This window comes from Apteryx mantelli, chromosome 30 (assembly GCF_036417845.1).
Source record: "Apteryx mantelli isolate bAptMan1 chromosome 30, bAptMan1.hap1, whole genome shotgun sequence".
Taxonomy (NCBI): Eukaryota; Metazoa; Chordata; class Aves; order Apterygiformes; family Apterygidae; genus Apteryx; species Apteryx mantelli.
Window position 1 is genome coordinate 3,943,262 of NC_090007.1, and position 22,426 is coordinate 3,965,687.

At 45.0% G+C, this 22,426-nt stretch overlaps 1 protein-coding gene across 2 annotated transcripts in view; it reads right to left on the reverse strand.

The window, feature by feature from the left end:
- The window catches only part of CERS4 (ceramide synthase 4), a 55,221-nt gene extending 40,404 nt beyond the window's left edge, over positions 1-14,817 (reverse strand). The window contains exon 1 of one of the 2 annotated variants that reach the window (XM_013958718.2): positions 14,799-14,817. The gene's annotated coding sequence lies outside the window, so the exon portion shown is untranslated. Of the gene's footprint in view, positions 1-5,099; positions 5,188-14,798 lie in introns of those variants that run through there. The other variant, XM_067312923.1, reaches the window with a different exon arrangement.
- Positions 14,818-22,426: the final 7,609 nt, after the last annotated feature.

Below are 22,426 nucleotides of genomic sequence, written 5' to 3' on the forward strand. Positions count from 1 at the left end.
CTTAAGATTCCCTGAGAGATTTTTGGTTTTAAATCACTTCTGAAGTCTTGACAAAACATTATAACACAGAGACATAGCAACTCAGCTGCTAAAGAATGGATGTTAAATCACTCAATCTGCTGTAAGCATCGGTCACAAAAGAAACTCGTTTGTATTAGCTGTGTGCAGCACTCTCCAGAATGAGAAGTCCCCTGGTTATAACTACCTTGGAAGAAAATGAAGGAAAACTCGGAAGCATGTCTAGATGGCTACAGGCTTACCACTTACAGCTGTACTGGCTAAACAACCAGTTATCACAATCTTTACTCACAAGAAGGAATAACTATTCTGCAGTTTGATTTTTTTGTATCAAGCCCATATACGCTGCTTCCTAGGAGCAGAGAATGCAGAAACGAAAGTTCTACAAAATCTTTCAGTTCCTTTCCTAGCCTGTGGAGTATTGCTCTCTGGTGTACATATTTCAGAAAAGAAGAGGAACTTGTCTAAAGCTATGAGCCGCAAAGCAAATTTGTCCCCAAAATATCTGCAGGGGAGAGTTCAGAATATCTTAAGAGCTGCTGTTACAATACACAATTAAAATTTAGAAAACAATATTAATTTTCCATCCGAAACCAGAAGTTTGACAATACACTGCTGATACCTTGTTTTCACAAAGGCTTTTCAAATCAAGCTTTTACAAACAGGTGTATTCTTGATTGTTTAAAAACTTCTCTGCACTCAGCTTTCCCAAATTTTTGTAAATTCTCAGAAACAAAATGAAACATATGAACAGTTGGCAAAGCAGAGTCAGGTTGGTACATTCTAGCTTGACCATATCCAGGTTCAGGAAGAACTAGAAAAGTGAGAAAATAAGAAATAAGAAAATCTGCTACAGCTCTAAATTGAGGTCTCGAGGTAAATCTTAATTTAATATCTACAGCTGGAAAAAAGATTCAGAGCCAGAGCTGGTATTATCCTTCTGACAGCTGTGTAGTTTCTTCTATTTTTCTCATGCTAAACAGTGATTTCCAAATGAAGACCCAGGTAAAATTTGTCTGAGGACTAATGTACTAACATTTATTAAGGTTTCAGAGTTTTCAGATATTTGGGCTTCACCTGGATACTCCTGTACTGTCAGTTGTCTTTGCTTCTATCTATCTGCCACATAATGCTACTAAAAACATAGAGCCCTGAGAATTTACGGCCTATTCAGAAATCTTCAGATAAGGAATGTCTCTATAACGGACTTATCCTGGCTAAATCAACCAGTAAAATGCCCTTTAATCTTTCTTAAAGGCATCTGTCAATGTACATGGAATGTACTCGTACAACTGAGTTTCCCATGTGTATGGCACTAAGAGCTGTCAACTGTCCTGCTACAGGCAGGAGCTTATTTTCAGGTTTTTCTTGACATATAATGAGTGCTCCCAAGTCTGTGATACCAGGGACCATTAGTAAAAAACAGCTCAAGCTGTAACAGCACTGTATATATCTCAAGGGGCAGAAGGCAGTTAGATTTTCCTGATGCTTTTTTGCTAAGGGTTCTTCTTGGGTTCAAGAACGTAATCAAAGATTGAGCATCAGTTATCCTTCACAAAAGTTCTCAATACAACGAATCACCGATAAAGTGATTTTTGTGTTTACTGGACACCACCAGGTCTATAAAAAATAGGCTATTGTCATTATACTGACTCTTCACACTCTTTCTCTCCTTCAGACCAGTATCATTTAAGTTCTCCATCCAAAAGGATGTCAGAAAACCACAAATAAGCTTTCAAACAACAATAAAAGTGCCTTCCATCAAGCTGGTGACCGCATGAAGAGAAAAAAAAAAGGAATTTCCTCATGTGCAGAAGGGAGGAAGTGGTATTAAAAAGAAACTTACTTTCTCTAGACCTATTTATGCTAGAAAAGTCAACATTAGAAACCTAAAATTTTAAATCTTTGATGATGTCTGCACAAGTCAGCCATGCAGCATTAAGGCTTCAGATTTCAGATGGGTCAGTGTCCTCAAGTGGACTTGGGAGCTAAGAGTAGACAGCTTAATCATCTCCAAGTACTTCCCTTTATCTCTAATTCTTGCTAGATTAGGGCCTTCTGAGCAGCTCTCTAAGAACAAGGGAAACGGGCACCAATCCAGAAGCGACACTTTTATTTTGATTAGAGCTGGAATACAGCATTAGCTCCTCAGGCACTGACGGTGAAGTTTGCAGCAGGAATCTAAACTTTGCCACTTATGAACAGAGAAGCTGAGTCCACCTGAATTAGTTGTGTGACAGACTGTAGAAATAAACTCAGTTTCTGCAGATTTCTTTTATAGTCAGGTGGAATAAAATGGAAGGATAAAGCAATATTTATTTTTCATTGCCTATATTTGCTCTTTTTCCTGCCTGGAAGCAGCTATCAAACTGAGAAACCTCTGCTCTCAGCTTTACCTCCTTAGTATAATTCTAACACATGAGAAGGGAATTACCTTAAGAAAATTCATATTTTATATGAATTTCATCAATCTGTAACAGCTAATAATCCAGAACAGGTATTCCTCAATCAATAGCACTGATTCTAGGCATAGATAACAAAAAAAGAAATTTTGGCTTAATGTCAGACACACTATTCTATTTTGCCAGCTTCTTTGTTGACTGATGCACAAGCACCTCACAGCGTGCTTCCAGCATACAGCCTTGGATTAAAAATATAAAAGCTTTTTCCCTTTTTTTAAACAGAAATGGGGAAAAAGCTCCTCTGTGTTTGTACGTCTCTGTAAGTCTCCTGAATATCTTCCTGAACTTGAGCTTGTTGACAGAAGAATCACCAGCACATTTTCACATCTTACAGCAGTCCCTGGTTGGTCAAAAGAGAGACTGGATCCTTTAGAGGACAGAATTCACCATGTTTGTACTCTCAAACATCTTCCATCTGATTTTTGCAAAACTTATCTAATAAAACTTTACATTAAACTTGCAAAACAACAAAATTTTATCTTTGTATCACAGGTGGAGATAAATAAGGGAACATTTTTGAATCTTGCTAGCAAAAATTTAGATGTCTAAATTTATATTAAGCATCATCTTTTATCCTGGAAATATTCACCTCATGCTCTGGTATCTAACATTAATCTTATTCAACTGTCATGCAAGCACAAAACAAAAGAGTGCTTCTAGCCCATACCATACAACCAGTCCCCAACAGTCCCGCTTCCTCTAAACATATAGTCCAGTCTGGCTTCAAATGATTCCAGAAGTGAAATTCCCAATGCAGCATTTGTTTTGGTTTCTTGCAATTTTGACCTAAGCTGAATTTTTTGGCCTCATGACATTTGAGTTTTGACCATCACACAACTTTTTTTTTTTTTAGCTCAAAATTACAAACATATTCTTTAAGCCTCATGGCCAGCTTTGCCATCCTTTTCTATAGAAACACTTTTCACTGCCAGCAAGAAAGTCTTTTCTGAATTACATCATTCTTCCATGCAAAGGGTTAAGAGTGAAATACTGAAGGACCTCAACTAATAGCTACCAATAGGAAGGCATAATGGTTTCTCAAAAAGTACCACTATGATCGTCTATTCTGACCTTCTTCACCACAAAGACAGTTCAATATAGCCCTTTATTTCTGTATTGATTTCATAAGATCTGGCTGTGCTATATGAGAAGCATAGAAACTCCTCCTTTTATGAGAACTGCGCAAAGGATTTTTCTCTTCCTCCAGATTGGCACAGTCAACAAAAGAGGCCATGTAGCACCTACTCCATCCAGCAAAGTGTACCTAAGTGCGTGAGAGACAGGTCCTCTGAACTCTTTCCATAAATCTTACCTCTGCTGGGATTGGCATGAGGAGTTGGTCAACAAAATCTCTTTTTTACTGTGACTTTTGCAGACTTAGCAAGGATCTGTCCTTCAGCAACGCTCACATTGTTAAGGCAATTTCCCTAGTCACAATGGCCATATATTTACTCTTCAAAACTAAAGCGAAACTTCTGACCTAATCCAAAGATGCTAGCAGCTGCAGTCCTAGACTTGGGCCTAAAATTCCCATGCCCTTCAAAGGCCTATCCTATTGAAATATGCTTATCTACTGAGAAATCCCCTTCAGAGCTTTGAAGAGCGCAGTCCAAGCATTTTGGGCAGGAAAAAGCAAAGACACTTATCTGTTCTCCCTCTGCATCAGTGAGCAGATCACGGGAGGGAAATCCCGTCTGTCACAAAGGGACAGACACTATTTTAACTTGGAAGGCTCTGGGCAACTCTGTGCTGCCAGACCCGGGTCTTCAAGCGGGTTTCTGAGGCCTCAGATGAAATTTGGATTTGGAGAGATGCCAGCTGTAAGAACACAACAGCGCTGAGCAAAATATCACCTATCTCCAAAGGCTACCCATGGTCTCAGGTGCAGCATGCCAGAACCGGGCGGCCTTCAAAACCACTCGGGAACATCTACACGGCGGCGCGGACATGGCGCATTTGGTGAGAGCACCGCGGCCCGTCAGCCCCACCCGTGGAGGAGCCGGCCTGTCCCCAGCACCCGCCGGGCTCCTCCGAGGAGTCTGCGCTTGCCTCCTCGCCCCCCGCCTCGGGGACAGCCGGGTCCTGCCCTCGGTGCCCCCGCCTGCCCCCTCCGGCCTCCCCGCTCCCCAGGCCCCCAGACCCTCGCCCCTGGTCCCCCCCCGCCCCCCAATGCCAGGCACCCTTATTGCCCCCCCCCCAGCACTGCTGCCTCTTCCCCGTTACCTCACCCGACACTGCCCGTCCCTTCCCCATTACTCTCCCCCCCCCCGGCCCTGCCGCCCCCCCCCGCGCCGTGTCCACCTCACCCCGGCACTGCCGGTTCTCCCCCCCCCCCCCCGGCAGTGCCGCTCCCCCTATCGCCCCTCAAACACTGCCCGCTCCCCCGGGCTACCGCCGTTACCTCTCCGGGCACTGCTGCCGCTGCCCCCCCCCAAACTCCCCGGCCCCGGCAGCTCCCCTTGCACCCGCCGGCATTGCCTCCCCCCCCCCCCGGTCACCCTCAGGTGGCCCCGGCGCCCGCCGTTACTTCACGCCGGCGCGTGCCGCCTCCCTCCGCTACCCGCCCCGGCAGCGCCGCGCCGCTCCCGTCCGTCCCGCGGGGCAGCGCCCGCCCCTCACCTCCGGCCTCTCCCGGGCACCGCGGCGGGCCCGCTCCCCGCGGCGGTGCTGACCCGGGCGCCGCGGACACCCGCGCCGCGCCACGCCGCGCCGCGGAGCGGGGTGAGGAGGCGGCGGCCTCGGGGCGGGGCCGGCCCGGGCGCTGCTCCCCGCGCGGCGCCGCTCGCCGCCCTGCCCAGCCCGGCCCGGCCCTGCCCGCCGCCTCCCCGCCCGCGCTCGCCGGCCTCGGGGGGCCCGCGTGGGCCGCGCCGCCGTCGGGGGGCCGCCGCGGGGAGGCCGTGGCGCGGCCGGCGGCAGCGGAGCCGGGGGCCCGCGGGACGCCACGTCGAGGCCCGCCGGGGCAGCGTGGGGCGCTGCGGACCCCGAGCGTGGGAGGCCTCCCGGGAAGAGCCTCCCTCAGGCCAAGGGGCCTTGATGGGCCTCCAAAGCCGCCTCGGCCGTGAGCGGGAGCGCCAGGGCCCGCTCGGGACCGCGCACGGGAGCAGGTTTGGGAGCACCAACAAGGGAGGACAGACACGCGTTCCGTCGGCGCCGGGCCGCTTCACAGGGCCCGGGCCTTGCCGAGAGGGATGCGCCTAGGAGGCGAGACGGGACCGTCACAGGGAGGCCTGTGTGTGATATGACAGTAACGGAAAATGTCGCTTGCTCCCCTTCCCCTGGAGGGTATGAATGTCCCCAGGAAAAGAAGGAATTGTTGTGGCCCGGAAGAGACAATCGTGCCGTGACACTTAGCAGCCCTGGATACAGGTGGAGTCCCAGCAGAACAAGGACGCCAAAGACCTGATTTTCTGCCCTGTGTCACTGTAAGAGAATGCTGTCGTTTGCATAGTGCCATTTATAGCTGTCAAAATGAGAATGAGATGCTAATGAATTAGCTTAGCGGTTAGTTTATAGGTACTTGAAATGAGTGTAAATGAAAACATAAGGTATAATGGGGGTCTTCATCATGATGTCCCTTGATCATGTGTTTGTTAGTTTGATGCAGTAGGCTGCCTTCTGCCATCCTGCCGCTGCCCTGCTGAACCAGCTTCTGTTCCTTACTTCTTTTATATGCTTCCCCTGCTTTTATTTTATCTGTTACCTCTTCTTTTACCTCCGTTACCCTCCTAAACTGCTTTATATCAGATCTGCTAATTTCATCCTCAAACACCTGCTCTACTGCTTATATAAAAATACATTTTTAAAATATACATGTATGAATGCATGCACACACAATTGTATTCTAAAATCTAAGCATCACACACCAAACAGGACATACAGTAGCCTATAAACACTTGTACGGATGATGCTGGAACCCATTCCTGCAGGTCCACATTTCTTCCTTTGCCAACAATGAATGTGTTCAGTTTAACCCTGCGTTTTCTTCACAACTGAAGAAAGAAGGGAAAAGAAAAAAGTCCCTCAGAAATTGCAGGTACTCTTTATATGGAAAAAAAAGTATTTAGAGTACTTCATGCTTTTTCAGCTTTTTTATGGAGCAAGTTGAAACAAGGAGAAAGAGCCAATACTGTGAACCACAGCTTTGGAATCACTGCAATACAGCTGTGTATATTTTAATGCCAGAAAAAAAATCATTAAGATAATCTAGTCTGTCCTCCTGCATTATGTAGGCCTGAAAAAATTCCACCCAATCATTCTTGCTTTCAAGTCTTCAGAGCACAGATCATGTGTACTATTATTGTTTGCCAGTGTGCTATAATGCATTCTTGGAGCACTTAAGACTGTTCTCTCATCTTACTAAAGCACATTCTGTCAGCTCTTTATTTCCAGTCTTTTCTAAAGCTGTAGCCAGCAGGGTTATGATGAACATGGTTATAAATACCTGCACAAATAGAAATAATAACAATTTTAAAACAGATATAGTCACTTTTTATAGTTTCCTCTCTTAAACACTGTAGCCCACATGATCGGTTCCAATCAAGCAATACACAATCAAGCGCTTAGCAGACTGATGGCTTGAAAGCATTTTCTGCTTCAGTGGTCAGGATGCCATGAATGGATCAGCACTTGGGCAAATGTATTGGTGAATATTTGCACGAGGTAGTAGGGCCCTGAGAAAGCCTGGAAAAACGGTAATGTCAGAAATCTCTGGCTGTATCCTATTCCCTTGGGAGCACCCCAGTGCTCTTACATTCAGGTGGTGTTCTTGTAGCTGGTCACTTGGCAACACTGAGAGCAATTTAAAACAGTGCCTGACCTACAGTGTCTGTATTTATAAATCCAGCTTTTCTGGGTCTGATCCAAAGCCCAGTGACGTCAATTAAAAGACTCCTACTGACTTCCAAAGGTTTTGGATTGGGCAAAAATCTGCTCATTTGAATGTGTGCAGAGGGTGAAACAAAAACTTGCAGGACCCCTGGAGCAGAGGGAGGGACTTTATTTAGGATGTTGTTCATTTTACTTTTTTTTGGTTAGCTGTGACTTTCTCAGTTACAGAGGTGTGATGTGAGTCATACCACTCAGGAAGAGCTTTCTCTGGGTAATCACCAGAAAGTCAGCTGCACATAGGCCCGGAGCATCATCAACACACAGCAAAGCAATTCAGGATTCAGGGCTGCCAGAACCTTAGCAAGGAACCCTGACTTGGCGCGCAGGGACATGACCTGTGCGTGCTTTGTTAGTTGGTATAAATCATGGTGAGTTTTGAACTGTGGCTATGACTGTTGAACAGTGCTCCACATTCCCTCTGTACAGAATGCTCCCTTGAAGTCTTAAAAGTTACCAATCTTTTTTTGGGTATACCTTGAGACATCCAAAGGGCTCTGAGACACAAAGATGGACACATGGTCTCTAAATAACAGACTTCTTAACGTTGTTTCATTAAATAATTAGGATTTGAGGTACTTAAAAAGCACCTATCATTTTAGAACATAGGCTGTTGAACCCATGACAATGTATGGGCTTATTAGAACAGTTAAAATCTACTTTTACTATTTATATTACAGTATATTTTTAAGTGAGAAAAACAAGTATTTTGAATGTAATCGTTTATCCACCGCCTGCCCAAGGTGGGCAGGACGATACTGTGTTCAAATATCGAACAGATCCCCAAGTTATAGTCTATGAAAGAGACACTTTCTGAAATCCTGTTCGACAAGTCCCAAATAAGCTCTGACTGGAACTGATAGCCAATTTGGCTTTGATTTCTCTGTAGTGCAGCGCTTGGTCATGATGTTCTCTGCTGTAAAGCCTGAATGTGGATGTGCCAACGTGAACAGCACCGTTGTGTGGAATACCAAAGGCCGTGTACACCTGGTCTGAGCTATCTTGGCATAACCGACCTCCAAACATAAACGACTGTACTGATAAGCCTACAGCTGGATGCCGTGCCAGTGTCAATTGTGGGGATGTGACTGCTCCTGCGGAATGCGACACGTGGCGTTGGACAGAGCTGTTGGGGACTACAGCCTGACTAGCCCTCCCTCCCTCCCTCCGACAAAACTGCTCCGGATTAAGGTAAGGAAAACAGCATATAAATGGAGTGACTATTGCAATGCAGGTGTCAGCAAACTGGCATGTCGTAAAGTGGAGCACTGAACTGATAAAGTTACAGTTATGTAAATAACTGAGTGATGCAATTGGTTTACAGTGGTTTGCGAAGCCACTACTGATGATTCATAAAACACATGGCAAGTTATGTAGATTGAGTTCTTTCTTCCTTCCAGCACAGTTATGAAGGATCAGGTAACAGAAAAGTTTGGGTCAAGGAGAGGAGAAATGGTCAGTTGCTGAGGAGGGAGGCAGAGAGAAGGCAAAAGGCCGATGGGACTAATTTCTTTTGAGTCAGAGAGAAAACATTTCTTATTAAAAAGACAACTAAAATACGTCAATGCTTCCTAATATTAAATGATGAGTAGCTGTTTTGTGGTTACAGGAAAAACAGTGTTATTGCAAGTAGAAAGGGTCTTCAGCCCAGGAGATCTTTTCCAGGCCTACCTGCTGGTTTGCAGAACAGTCTGGATGCCTTACCCATATCCCATATTTCCTGTGACAGCTGGGCTGCTGTGCAGCTGTGAATATAAGATTCATGAACGTGGAAAGAGAACAAGCCAGGAGGATCCTGACTTTTTGGCCTAGTGGTTCGCACACTTGACTACGGACAGACAAGTTTGCGTCTGGTCTCAGTATTTTTAAGTGCATTTATCTAACAGTTCTTCAGCGTAATATGCAGATGTGGTCTTGATAGCAGTAACTGGAACACAGAAGGAAACATCTTACTTTCTACACAGTTCCCTTCTGTCTTCCATCATCTCGTCTCTTTCTGTAAGTCTTACATTCCTGGATGCACAGTGAGTAACCCATAGAGAATCCCCTGATCCAGCCTGTTCTCACAGGCATCTGGTATGAGGGGAGGGTAGGAAGCCCAGTTACACACTGAGAAAGCACTACCATGTATTTAGATATAAATGGGTGCCTCCTCTCCTCATCAGCTTTTTAATTTAAGTGTCCAAGGAAACCCAGCCTTTTGCTGAACCCTGTGTTATTGATGAGAGCTAGATGTGCTCTAAAGACACCTGCTTGCATGGGCTTTTTGGAGGTTAAGGAACAGGAACATCTGGCTGTTGTAGGTGAAATAAAGGTGCAGAGAGTCTCTGCTCAGGTAGCACAGTGGTATGTCTGGGTAGCTGCAGCAGCACAACTTCAGGTGCTTAACTTCCTGGTGCAAATGGGAGTGACTCTGCAGTTGCAAGGTTGTAACTGTGAGGTGAGATTTGGTGAATCATGCTCTTGGATTTTAGGCAGCTGAATCCATGTTACATATCACGATGCTTTTGGGACCTGTCTTGAAATGTTCTGCTATTTTATCAGGCATTTATCTTCCCAAGAGTGAAGCTGCACTTTTGCCAAAAATAAAATGCAACATGGATTCTGTACTTCTTCCTAGTGACTCTGTAGTAAGCTAAGTGCCAGCCTTTTCTTGCTGTCAAAATGCCTCTTTCACTTCGATTTCAAGTGTTCAAAATGAAATCAAATCTGAACTTCCTAACATCACAGCATGCTGAGCAACCTATTCAAACAGGATCCAATTCCACTTTTTAGTGACTCCCCAAAATGCTAATAAAGATGCCATAATGTTCTTCCATAATGATCCAAAATATTGCAGCTTTCCGTGGTCTTATGCTCGTTTGAACCAAAATTGAATCCTTCCCCCTCAATTACTTTTTCTTGTGTTTACCTCACTTTGCACTCCAGCGATCTTTTCAGATCTCAAAGGGAGATTGTGTCAGCAGTTCAAGTGTTGATAATGTTTGTAGTGTTATGGTAATCAGGCAGGGTTACAGTGAGTAAGTGAGCCAAGGTGTGAAATACTATTCATAGACTCACTGGAGGAGAACTTCTTGGAAAGTTTCTATTGTTTCAATCAGTGGAGGGAGCTTTTTTTCTGGTTACAGTTTTAAGGAGGACAAGAGTTTGGGGAGGATGTCCATCACTGGCTTGTGGCATAAATGCAGGCGTATGCCCCACGTGCTTTGAGAAGCGCAGTGAATCCATTGCAGCTACAACCTACACAAAGTGCTTTGCCCTAAGGTAGTTCATGTTTCAGGAAGAAGGACGTAAAAGCATTTGGATGATTTTGTATAACTTTGAAAGTACAACTTTGTGAACTGAGCACGGTCTTGGTGCACCTGGCAAGGATTTAGGTCTAAATCTCAGCTTTGAGTTATCCAATCTGAGATATATTAGACCTGTTCCTTTATTTAAGGGGGTAGAGTTGTATTGCAACAAAGCTAATTAGTAGTTAACTGCTGCCAAAAGAGACTGTCCTGTTCCTTCTGACCCTACTCATTCCCTCTTGCACAGTCCTGCCACTCTCCTTACCTTGTGATGGGCCAGTTTGGGGAGCTAACCCAGCAGAAAATTACATGTTTTGTTTTACAGGGTTAGTTTTCTTGCAGTTCAGCTGCTCAGACTGGCTCACTGTAGAGTCAGCCAGCCACACATATGAGTGCCTGGGGTTGAACAGAGGCAGCAGCCGGCAGTTAGATTGGTTTAGCCTCATCCTGACAGTGCAGTTCCACAGCAGATTAAATTGATCTAGGCTGTAGTAAACTTGCCTCCCCACCTTATTCTTGGCTTTATGGCCCTCCTTCTTTCCTTGCTTAACGGTTATGCAGAGGCATGCTGAGCCTGCTCATGCAGTCCTAATTTAACAAAGACAGTCCCAGCTTTGATGAAGTTGCATAGTGTGTCCAAGATTTCAGCCAGCTAGTGGCTGCAGTGATCACAGGGGAGTACAAATGAAAATGATCAGCAGGAAGATCCAGGATGGGTGCATGTTACCTGACACGCAGAATGAAGATGTGTCATGCTGTAAACAGCTCTGTTGCTAAGGCAGTCCAAGCAGAGATTAAGCCCTGCTGCCTGTCTGTTCGTCATTCTTTTGGCTGACTTTATTATCAGCCGCTTTTGTGGATTTAAACATACTTAGGTCATGTCCACACAGCAGATATTTCATTAATAAGCATGAGAGAAACAAGTGTTGCCGTTCGGTCTGCATTCTTCATTGACACAAAAGCATCTGGTAAAAATGTTCATCACTCAACTCTGGCGTATCAGTGACATTTCTTTTTGAACATGTCTTCTGTTCATGTCTGAGTGTCAGGACATCTTCAGTCCTGTTCCTATATGTTACTGTTCACCAAGACTGCAAAGACAAAAGCATGGATGTTGACGCACATTTTTTTTCTCAGAGGTAAAGCAGTTCTATCTCAATATAATTTAGCTATTGCTGCTAGTGGATACAGCTCAACCAGCAGGTCAGTGAAGATGAAGGAAAATTATTTTAGAAATGAGTAGTTGTACTGGAAGCATGCAAAGACCTCAGTTTTCATCAGAGAATGATACTTTGATTAAATAAGGAATACTTCCACTTTAAATTTGAACTTCTCAAGTATCATGCAGCTGACGGGAAAGTCTGCTCAGCAGCTGTGGCTGGGAAGATTAAGGAAAGGCTTGAGGCCATGTGTTGCTCGAGGAAGGTCTCTGAAGATAAGTCTCAGTTATTTAAAGTAAATCAGCTGTAAGAGCAAATGTGATGAGATATCCTACAATGAAATATTAATACAGCTAAGTAGATGGGAAGAGTGCATTCATGGGCACTCTCCTTGCAGCATTGGCAAAGAATGAACATTGTCCTTGGATATTCAGGAGTTTGAGCTGTGCTACATGAAATCTGTCGTCCTGATGTGAAGCTGAGAGATGATGATGACTTTTGGTTCCACCAAAGGAAAAATTCCCACGAGGTCATGGGCAATAATGCAGAAGATGTGACACCCTGCTTATGTCTTTATCACTACTGCAGTAATACAGCAGGCAATGTTGAGGCTCTGTTATGATACTGCTACCTTTAAGTAGTATTGATAACCTGTTCACATCAATAACCCCCATTCAGCATTTTGCCACAGAGCCCTTTCTCGCAGCTGTTTTGCAGCATTGCCACTGCCTTGGAGGTGAGTGCTGTGCCCATTCTCCTCACAATCACAAGGGTCCTCCACTGGAATCTGCATCCACACTGCCCGCTCCAAGCAGCAGCGTAACATAGCTCTGGCTGTGAAAGGTGCTGGCAGAAGCAGGAGATGAGGTATGAGTCCTTCCCTTTTCCATCCTGACCTCCTTTCAGTTCACTACAAACCCCAGCAAACATAAAGGCCACCTTCTATGTTCAGCTGAACAAACACTATTGCATGGGCTACGGTGGAACAGCATTAGCTGTAAGATGTTTTAAAATTTGGTCCCAAGTACTTTTCAGATGTACAGTTGTCTCCTTAACTGTGTACTGCATGTTTATAATACAGTCAATGATGCATGCAGCATGGTAGGCTCTCTAGGCAGGGTAAAAAATTGGCATCTGTTTTGGATTGTCTGAGCTAAAGAGGGAAGCGGTCTTCATCCTCAGCTGTGGCCAGAGTACAAGTGTAAGGGAGTTTTAAGTCATCTTTGCTCTCCCTTTTTAGTGGACGTATTCTGTGGTGGACAAAGGCAGCTGAAAGAGGAACGTCTCCTCAAATGGCTACAGTGTAGAAAGTGGCAGGAGAAGCTTTAGGCTGGCTCATGACAAGAAAAACTCTTCCATATACCCTCCCAGATACAATGCAGTCAGGGAGCTTTGAGCAGGTCCTAGGATCTCTACTGTCTTAGCTACCCTGAAATCTAGCATATCTAGTGGGATTTACAAAGCAGCTTTATTAGGAAGAGGTGATATGCGTTTGCAAACCTCTGAGGTCCCTTTATTGTCCCCTTCCACCAATGGCTGTTCCTGTAAAAGCAGTGTTTTCTATGAATTTCCTAGCGTAACAGCTCCCTTTTGGGTTCAACATCATCCCAAGAGATTCCTACACTATTTATCACACTATTTCCTCAGAATATAATGTGCACCTCCTTGTTATCATAACTGTACAGATATTTTTGTTACTCTGCTTTCCTTTTTCCCTTTCCCACTTAGATCATCCTTAACCCTTGGTGTCTTTCAGATTCTTTCTTTGTTTCAAGTTTGAAATTGAATTTTTTATTCGGGGACATTGTATCCCTCTCCATTGTCTGTCTCAGAGCTGCTATCTGCCACCTGGACTCTGCCCTAAATCCTTGACATCACGGCCAAGGAAAACTGTTATTGCTGAAGTCTGCAGAATGAGCCTTGCAGGTGACAGATGATGGCACATTGCTACAGCTCCACTCCTTGGACACAAGTTTCCACACTTCCCCCCTGCCATTTGTTTTCTAACTCTAATGTGACACTATGATCCAGGCTCCACAGGGAAGTATGGGACAGAGTTGTATCACTGAGTAACTCTTGCACTTTTAATTAAGTTAGTTAGCTTTGTAATATTTAATCAGTTCTCCAATAAGAAAAAAAGGTAGAGAAGTGATTACTGGTTGCAATTACAAGCAAAAAATTGTAATTCTGTACATCTCCTCTTTTTCCCTCTCAACTTCATACACTGTTCCTACTACACCTCCTCTAGCATATTCCTACTCAGAACTGGACACCCCTCCCTCTTCCAGTACTCCCAGTCCTGTCCCAGGACTCTGCTTGCTAACGCTGTCCTGCCCCAGGCTGAGACTTGAAAATCCCATGCCTGAAGAATCACCCATGGGTAGAGAGAGCAGGCTGAAGCAGGGATAGACACATGTGATAATCTGTTTCATTCATTTAAAATAAATAACCGCTTAAAAGCGTAGTAGTGATTTCAGGCTAGTGACTTTCACCTTGGTAAACTTGACAATGGCAAAATATCTGAAAAGATGTTGTCTTCCTGGATTTCTAACCTAATCATCTGCTCTGTGGCTGTTCAGCTCTCCCATGGTGGTACTGGTTCAAGGGGAATTCATCTGGCATCAGAACATTGCTCTTCGTTTAAACTTGAGATGAAAAGATGAGGATCAGGCACTGAATTTTGTCCATTGTTCTTTCAGAAAGCCAAGAATGATGCAGCTGTTCAGACAAGAACTGAAGACGTTTCAGATCAGATAGGGGAAGTTCAGCTTTCACTAGCTGGTAGAGTATGGGAGAAGTTGCTGAGTAAGTGCTCCCCTTGGCTAATGTAGAAGCCCTGCTCTATTCTAATGATGCCATTGCTTCTGTTCAGCACATGACAAAGCATGTCTCTCCTTTTCTCCCCCCTGCTTGGCAGTCAGAAGGGCCTCAGAAACGCCATGCCGAGAAAGCAGCTGTCTGAGCACTTATTGCATTCCACTTACCTACTTTGCTGCAGGCGTCTGCTTCACTGCTTCATTTGCACGTTTTCCTCACTGTTTATCAGCCCGACTTTCTTGTCCTTGGACCTTACAACCTCAGGCGTCAGGAGAAAGCAGCTTATTGCCTAGTGCCAAAGTTCAGTAGCGTGTGCCAAAGTTACAGCTTTGTGTCCGTAATAGAAAAAAGAGATGCGGACACCGTAAGCACTCTCAGATGCCATGCAGCCTCCTCCCCCCTCCGGTCCCAGGCTTTATGGGGAGGCATGTGGGAGCAGCTTTGTTTCTATTTTAAGGACAGACCAAAGTAGCCAAGAGCCATTTTGTCTGCCCTGTGTAGCCTGACAGGATTTGTGTTACAAAGCACAAGGGACTGCTAGTGAATGTGCTGCTCCAGGGGATTACAGACAGGAAAGCTATCCTGGGATCTCCGTCCTTGAAAATATAAGACCTGTGGCTAATATTAGACTTTGCAACTTCAGCAAGGAATCCAAGGCTCCTCCTGTGCTGCTTGGTTCTTCCTGCTCCTGCCATGATCTCAGCTTGCAGCACCATTTTTTGGGGTGAATGTCACCTCTCCCTCCTTCAGCACCCTCGGAGGCCAAAGGTCCTCTACAAAGCTTTTCACTTCTGGCAATGTAATATTACCTACAGCCAGTCATAATGGATTCACTAAAAGGCCAGTTGGTTGATTTACAGTTGAGAATATGAATAAATCACAGGTAACTTGCCAGATTGGAGCTCTCTGGTGACACAAGGTGGGGCTCTGCTCCTAAGGGTCCCTTTTGAAGGAAACTTCTGAAGAACCTGGTCCTTTACCCACAGCTGCAGAAGGACTGCTGTCCCCATCTTCACATGTTGCCACCTGGGCTTTGAGGAGTTCGAATGAACTTACATGCCAAGTTAGAAAGTGCTAGCATCTCATATTAGCACTTCATTTGAAGGTAACCATGAATTTTTCAAGAGCTTAGAGAGGTGATTCCAGTTTTTAGTGGGGTCAGTTCAGATTCTGTTACTTGAGTACAACATGAGAATTTCTGATAAAGGCTCATAGATATTGCTGGACACTGACTCCATCTGTTGGTTGTTGGTGGAGGAATCAGGGAATACAACAGCAAAAGTTGCAATAGGAGATAAGATGACTGCTGTACTCACGCTAAACACTAGGAAGAAAGTCCATGGAGCTTTAGGATTTGTCTGAATACATGAAATAAATTCCAGAATGAAGATGAGCTCCAGACTACTCAGAGCAGATGAAGCAAGGCAGTGGAGTTTGAAAAGAGAGAGTGTGTTCTCTTTTCAGAAGTTTTCTGTGCCTCTACATTTCTCAGTGTAGATAGCTGAGAACTCCCATCTGGATGATACTTCTGTTGCCACTCCATAATCCCCTGCCCATGGACCAGAAGCTCCATTTAAGCTCAGGCCTGGGCCTTCAGTTCCTGCCTGAGCTATGTTGTAGGTGTACTTGTATTCAGCTCTGTTTCAAGCCCTCCCTCTTGGATGGACTTTGTACCTGTGTTGTAGCCTTATCTACACTTCTGTCTCCCGTCCCTTTTCTTGCTGCTCCTAACTGACTCCTTTGATAGACCCTGGACATGATTCATCTCCTCACCTTGTCTGGGACCACTGATGGACCCTGTTATCACCACTCCTTCTCTGGTCACCCTGCTCAGATCCTGTGGGATTGCAGCTGTTTGGTGAGGGCACAGCCTTACCTGTGCTCTGGTCACCCTCAAGTCCTGCCTTGTCTTCCAGTCCCAGTTTTGCTGCTCACTGATAGACTGAAGGAAGACTACTGCTGTGAGGAGATTCATTTCAGCTCCTTCAGGGTAAGCAAGCTATGGAGGAGAAGTCAAAGGAAAATCTAGTTCACAGTGGAAGAAGTCACGCACATGCATGCTTCACGCTTCAGGGGGCTTTGAACATCATCACATGCACCTAAACTTGCTCACAACAGCTTCTGAGTGCCAGGTGGGCCAACAGTGGGCAGTTACGTAAATACCACTTTCCTCAATCCATCCTGCTAGATGTCTGCTGGTGAAGGAAATCCAGGTCACAGAGGAGGGGACTGCAATAAGATAGTTTTTTTGGAATCTGATGTAGGAGTTTGTTTTTCCACATCAGCTTTGAGAGAACCCTCTTGGTCCAGCTGGGCTAAACTTGCAGAGGACGTCTGGGTGAGTTGTAGGTAGTGCTGATGCCAGATAGGGCCATAGTAAGTCAAGGCCATATGGACTGTGTGTGTTTTTTATGGAAAAAAACCTCTAGGCAGATGTTGGCTGACATGACATAAAAGTAAATGAATAGTAACAGCAAGTGTTTGTCAGGCCTTGCTGGCAGGAAGGACAAGAACTTACTCTGGGTGTGGGAGGGAAAATTGATTCCAACCCAAGCTTCACAGGTTAAGCTGTAAGTTGAATGGGCAGTGCACAAAGCAGAAGCCCACTAGAAACAGAACCACTTCTGTACTGCTTGGCCAGTGCCATGGGCTTCTTTCCATGGCGTCACCCCTGGCACAGCTCCATCCAATGTGCAGAGGGTGGGTATGGAGGAGCTGTCAGCTTGAACAGAGCAAGTGGTGTGTGCGCAGTACATTCCTCACCTTCTCCATTCCCTTTTCATCCCTTTCCATGGGATTGTAAAACAACAATTTAAGCATGCTTGCTTTGGCTTCTTGCCTGCCACAGCCTTAGAGGCACGGAGGAAACATTAGCACACCATGCTCCATACTCCACCTCAAGGGCTGGTTGGTGATCCTACGCTCTGTGTGGGTCAGATGTATGCATGTTTGTGTGCTGGGTGCATGGTGGAGAGAGGAAGGCTTTGGTTATTTGAATCGGATCTCTAGAGCTCAGTTTCTGTTCCTTCACTCACCTTATTAGTTTTCATTCATCTTGAGATGGCACAGTTGAAGGTATCTATCTGACCAGAAGTGTTTCTGTTCTTCAAGAAGACTGTGTTAACACAGCAGTTCCTGGGCATATGGAGAGACTGTGCATGGCTTGTGGTGTCTTTGGAATGTGATTTCTTTCAAGGGTTTTCCATACTGTTGAATTCACAGTGCCTCAGAAATTTTCCAGGGCCTCCAGAGGGTGATAGAAATGCAGAAAGAACATGTACCCTTGTTCCCTTTTTGAAGGCCGCTTAGAAATACTCTGAATATTGAGAAGTGGTAGTGCAGAAAGTGGATTCCTGGTCTAGGAACTGAAAACTGCCATTTAGCTAAGCTGATGCAAATTCTTGCATGAAAATTTTGATTTCAGTTTAAAAGGGAGAGGCTTATATTCAGAACTGATAGTGCTGCCTAGAGCTAAGTTTTCCCAATGCTTCCATTGTAGGACTGTGTTTTCTCTGCTTGTGCTTTTGCCAGACTTTAACCACATAGGCTGAAATATTCCACACTCCCTGTCTGCCTCTGGCTGAATTGTTTGAAGTTTGGACTGAAACAGTTGAGACATTTCTGAAATAAGGCCAAGAAGAAACTATTGTTTTGACACGAAGAAAATAATTTGGCAGCTGTTTCTTTGAGAAGATCTAATGTCCCAAGCTTTGGAACAGGAACTGGGAATTTGGCAACAGTCACCTCTGGTATGGGGGCACAGCACATGTCTCTGTCAAAACTGCTTTCAAAGGTGCTCTACCTATATCTCTTTGTAAAGATATCCAACTAGATCAAGATTTCCTGGATTGTCTGACTGTGAAGGTGAAGGAAAATGGAACTTAATTAGCATTATTAGTCAAGCATTCATACATCAAATGTCACAGTTTCTTCATGACCATATTTCCTCACTGCCTGGTCTGCACAGCCGGTGTGCGAGTGATGCGTGTTTCATGATGTGCAGCTACTCCCTTACCTGGAGCTCTGCCTCACGCTCAGTGTGCTGGCCAGGACTGATTCGGGTGTGAGCCAGAACTCAAAAAATGTGGAGTGGGAAGGCTGGAAGGGAGTAAGGAAGTAAAAGATAATCTTATACCTAAAGCAGCAGGATGCCTTGATGGCAGAACTCCCATCTCTGAGGCGGAGGTCCTGGGCATTTTGCCTGCTGAGGCTGCTCATGAGTGGTCCCAGGGTCCACTGCTAACATGTCCTGAGGTTTGAGTTCCTGCGGCGCTGAGTGTCTGCAGCTGAAATCACTGAACGGGTGTGTTGGAAACATGCAGCCCTTATTTGTTAGTGGGGGCAACCCAGATTCCTGGAAGTGTTTGGTCTTATTTTTGCTGTGTGTGTATTTTCCCCTATCATAAAATGAATATGTAAACACTTCTGCCTTTTTCAAGCGCGCGCGCGCGCGTGTGAAAACGCATGAATCACCACTCTAACACTTTCAAATTATGTAAGAAATCACTTGAGGGAATCAATTCTATGTTCAGAGCAGGACTTGGAATATCTTGTGGAAAATATGTTATTAACAATGGCTGAATCCTGGATTGTGTCAGACATGGTGAAAGAGCTGGGGGGAAACAGAGGGGAGGGTGATTCCAGATTTTTGTGAGGTGTTTGTATAGGAGGGCTGGACTGAGGCTGTAGGATATTGAAGTTGTGAGCACGAAGAGTTAAGAAGAGATTGTTAGCAGCTACAAGAGAAGGAATTTCTGTAGGGATCAGACTGGCCTATCTGGGGTGTAGCTGGAACTGCAGATGATGAACTAGCGATGAATAGGAGAGGGAAGCAGGTTGGGAACTGGGAGGAGTAGAGCCAGCAAAATAACTGAAAGCCAGTCACCCTCCAGAACAGTCCACAAAAGATGAGTGAAACAGGAATAGACAGAGGAACAGTTACCTACAATGCTGGGGATCTCCATCCTTGGAGATTTTCAAGACCTGGCTGGACAAAGCCATAGGTGACCTAATCTAGATTTGGCAAATAGTCCTGTTCTGTGAATGCCCATAGAATCATAGATGTGTTGATTGGAAGGGACCTCTGGAGTCTATGATTCTACAGGCATCATGTAGACTTGCAGTTACAGAAGGAAAAAAACTTTGCTCACTCAGGAGCACCAGTGCACCCAGCATAGTCTCCCTCTGTTACCAGGAATGTTCATGGAGCAGCCCCAATCTCTGTACTTTACCAGCATGACCTATAGTCACCTTCTAGGGGGTCTGGCCAGCAGAATAACTATAAGCAACCACAAGTCAGTGTCTCAAACTGTACCAGTTTTCCTTTGGTCCAACAAGCCAGCCAAAACATTGCAAGAACCACAAGTATTAGAAATATTAAAATTATTATTATGGGATGGAGCATGACTGAGAACATCTGTTTAATTGAGGGTGACCAACTAAGCAAAGTCTCCCACCACTCATGACGGACTTCACTGCCTACCTTAGCAGTGATGCTAGAAATTTGTTCATTGTTGTGGGAAATTTCCAACAATGATGTTTCTACTGCTCTCTTCTTCTGCTTTAACTGATCTAACTCTTGGTGTAAGCTGAGGTGATGGAATAAGGATTTTAGGAAGGTGAGACCTATACCTGATGAAATAGGGGACAAAGGTTGGTAAAGTTGAGGGTACATATTAAATGCTGTACTGTCTGAATGGGGGTATAAAATTGGAAATCCCAGGCATGTATCACTGAGATATTACAAAAACACCTATTGAGATAAGGAACCATTGGCTGAATTTTCCTAAAATTAACAAGAACCTTAGTACAAACAGTTCTGACACACAAACAACCTTTACCGACATAAACTGTAGTGGAGCTATTCTCTGTAACTAAATCAAATGTACAGGAAAAAGAATCAGTGAGGTGTGGTGACAAAGAAGGAATATACATCTGTCATCTCTGATCTTCACAAACAAAACAAAGACTCTCATATTCATGACAACCTTCAACATTCACAGTTTTAAAGCTATTTCCTTCTGGATATGCATAGTGGCTCATCCCTCTAGAAAACAGTACTAAATCCTTTGCTTCCAAACGCAAGTGTATCACAGGATAGACATTCCATATGTCAGCATCTGAAATTAGGATTATGAATAATCGTAGTTGATTTGTATCTGGATAGTAAGTAGCATTTACCACTACGCTCCTTTCAGTTATAGAAATCTCAGTCATGGTTAGTTGGGGTTTGATCATGGTACTACCTCTATAGGATTTTGACCCATTTTAGCTTGTCTAATCATGCCAGTGATGAGAATCTGTAATAGATTTTGAGCTTGCATAGCCATAGATACATTATTTTCCAAAGACTGAATACTTGAAAGCATAGAAAGCATAACTAATTCATCATGCTCTACAGTATTTTCCCATGTTGGAGGAATTTCACTAATATCCTGCTGTCCGGTGCCCAATTGGTTGAAAGAATTGGTTAGGGGTGCATCCAGTTTTCCTACTTCTCTGGTAGCATAAGAAAGCTTATTAGCTATGACTTCAGTATTTGCTGCATGAATAGCAGACGCACCTGCTCCAATAGGACCCATCCAGTCCTTCCAATCTCTTTTAACTCTGGATTTGGGTGTTTCCCCATATTCCAGGTTGGCCCATCTCATCCTTCCCTGTGGGCTTATTTTTAAACAGGGAGCATAGTGGGGTATGGTTTTGGAGATGTTCAAGCCATCTTGTTGTACCTGGACTTCTTTAAGAGAAGTTTTGGGTTTCTTGAGGATTTTAGTAGTGACCTGAGGATCTAATTTAAGTACATAGGGACCAATTGCAGGATATTTTAAGTCATAGAGAGGCATTTGATTAATGATGAAAGGTCAAACATAGGTGCTGGAGATGTAGCAGTAGGAGCTGATCCTTTTCAAAGTCAGCTGTGCCTTGAGACCAAACACTTGGGGAGTGTCTGTGTTTGCAACTTGGACCATTTGCTATCCTCCTTATCTTTTCTCAATGCTATGGCATGGTCAGCTCTCCTAGGCACTGTAGGATGGGGGGAATTGTGGTGTCTTGGAGTTTTCCTTGGTCACACACATCTGTAGGGGTGATGAAATGTGAATACATGAATACACGCCTTCTGTGGCGACAGCATGCTGGGGTTTGTGCAGTCATGGAAAGGCAGTGTGCAATGCAACACACAAGTCTTGCCACTCGGTGGCACCAGCGACCCACACATGATGGCAAAGCCTGAGCAGGGTTCCCATGAAGTGGAGCACCCTAATGCCCATCACAGAGCCCCTTGGAATCATCTTCATTTCACTTGCCTGTTGTGTCCACTCTTTGCCTCCCCATCTGAAGCAGTTGTTCTGATTCTTGGTCTTTCTCCCCCATGCTGCCTGCTCAATTGGCTGCTCCTTGTCTGGACATGGCCAGACCTCCTCTGTGACTGGTTGTAGCTGTGCCAATGGTGGCGTGGGTGGGTGATGCAAAGCAGCCTGATGGAAAGCCTGGATGGAAGTGGGAGGCATGGGCATCTTTGGGAGTGCTTTTTGTGATGCTGCGCTAGATTATGGTGGTGGGATGTAAGGCAGAGCATGAGAGCTGTATGTAGTTCTGGGAAGGACAGGATGCAGGTGTCTGAGGAGCAGCAGAAGATCTGGGTGCCGAAGAAGTAGGGCATTGAGTGGGGTGGTACATGGAGTCACAGGGGGATATGGTGTGTCCTGGTACCTGGGGACATGGGATGACCCAGCAGCTAGTGAGGAGGGGTGCCAGTAGCATTGATGACTGGCATCACACACAGCAATCTCAGAAA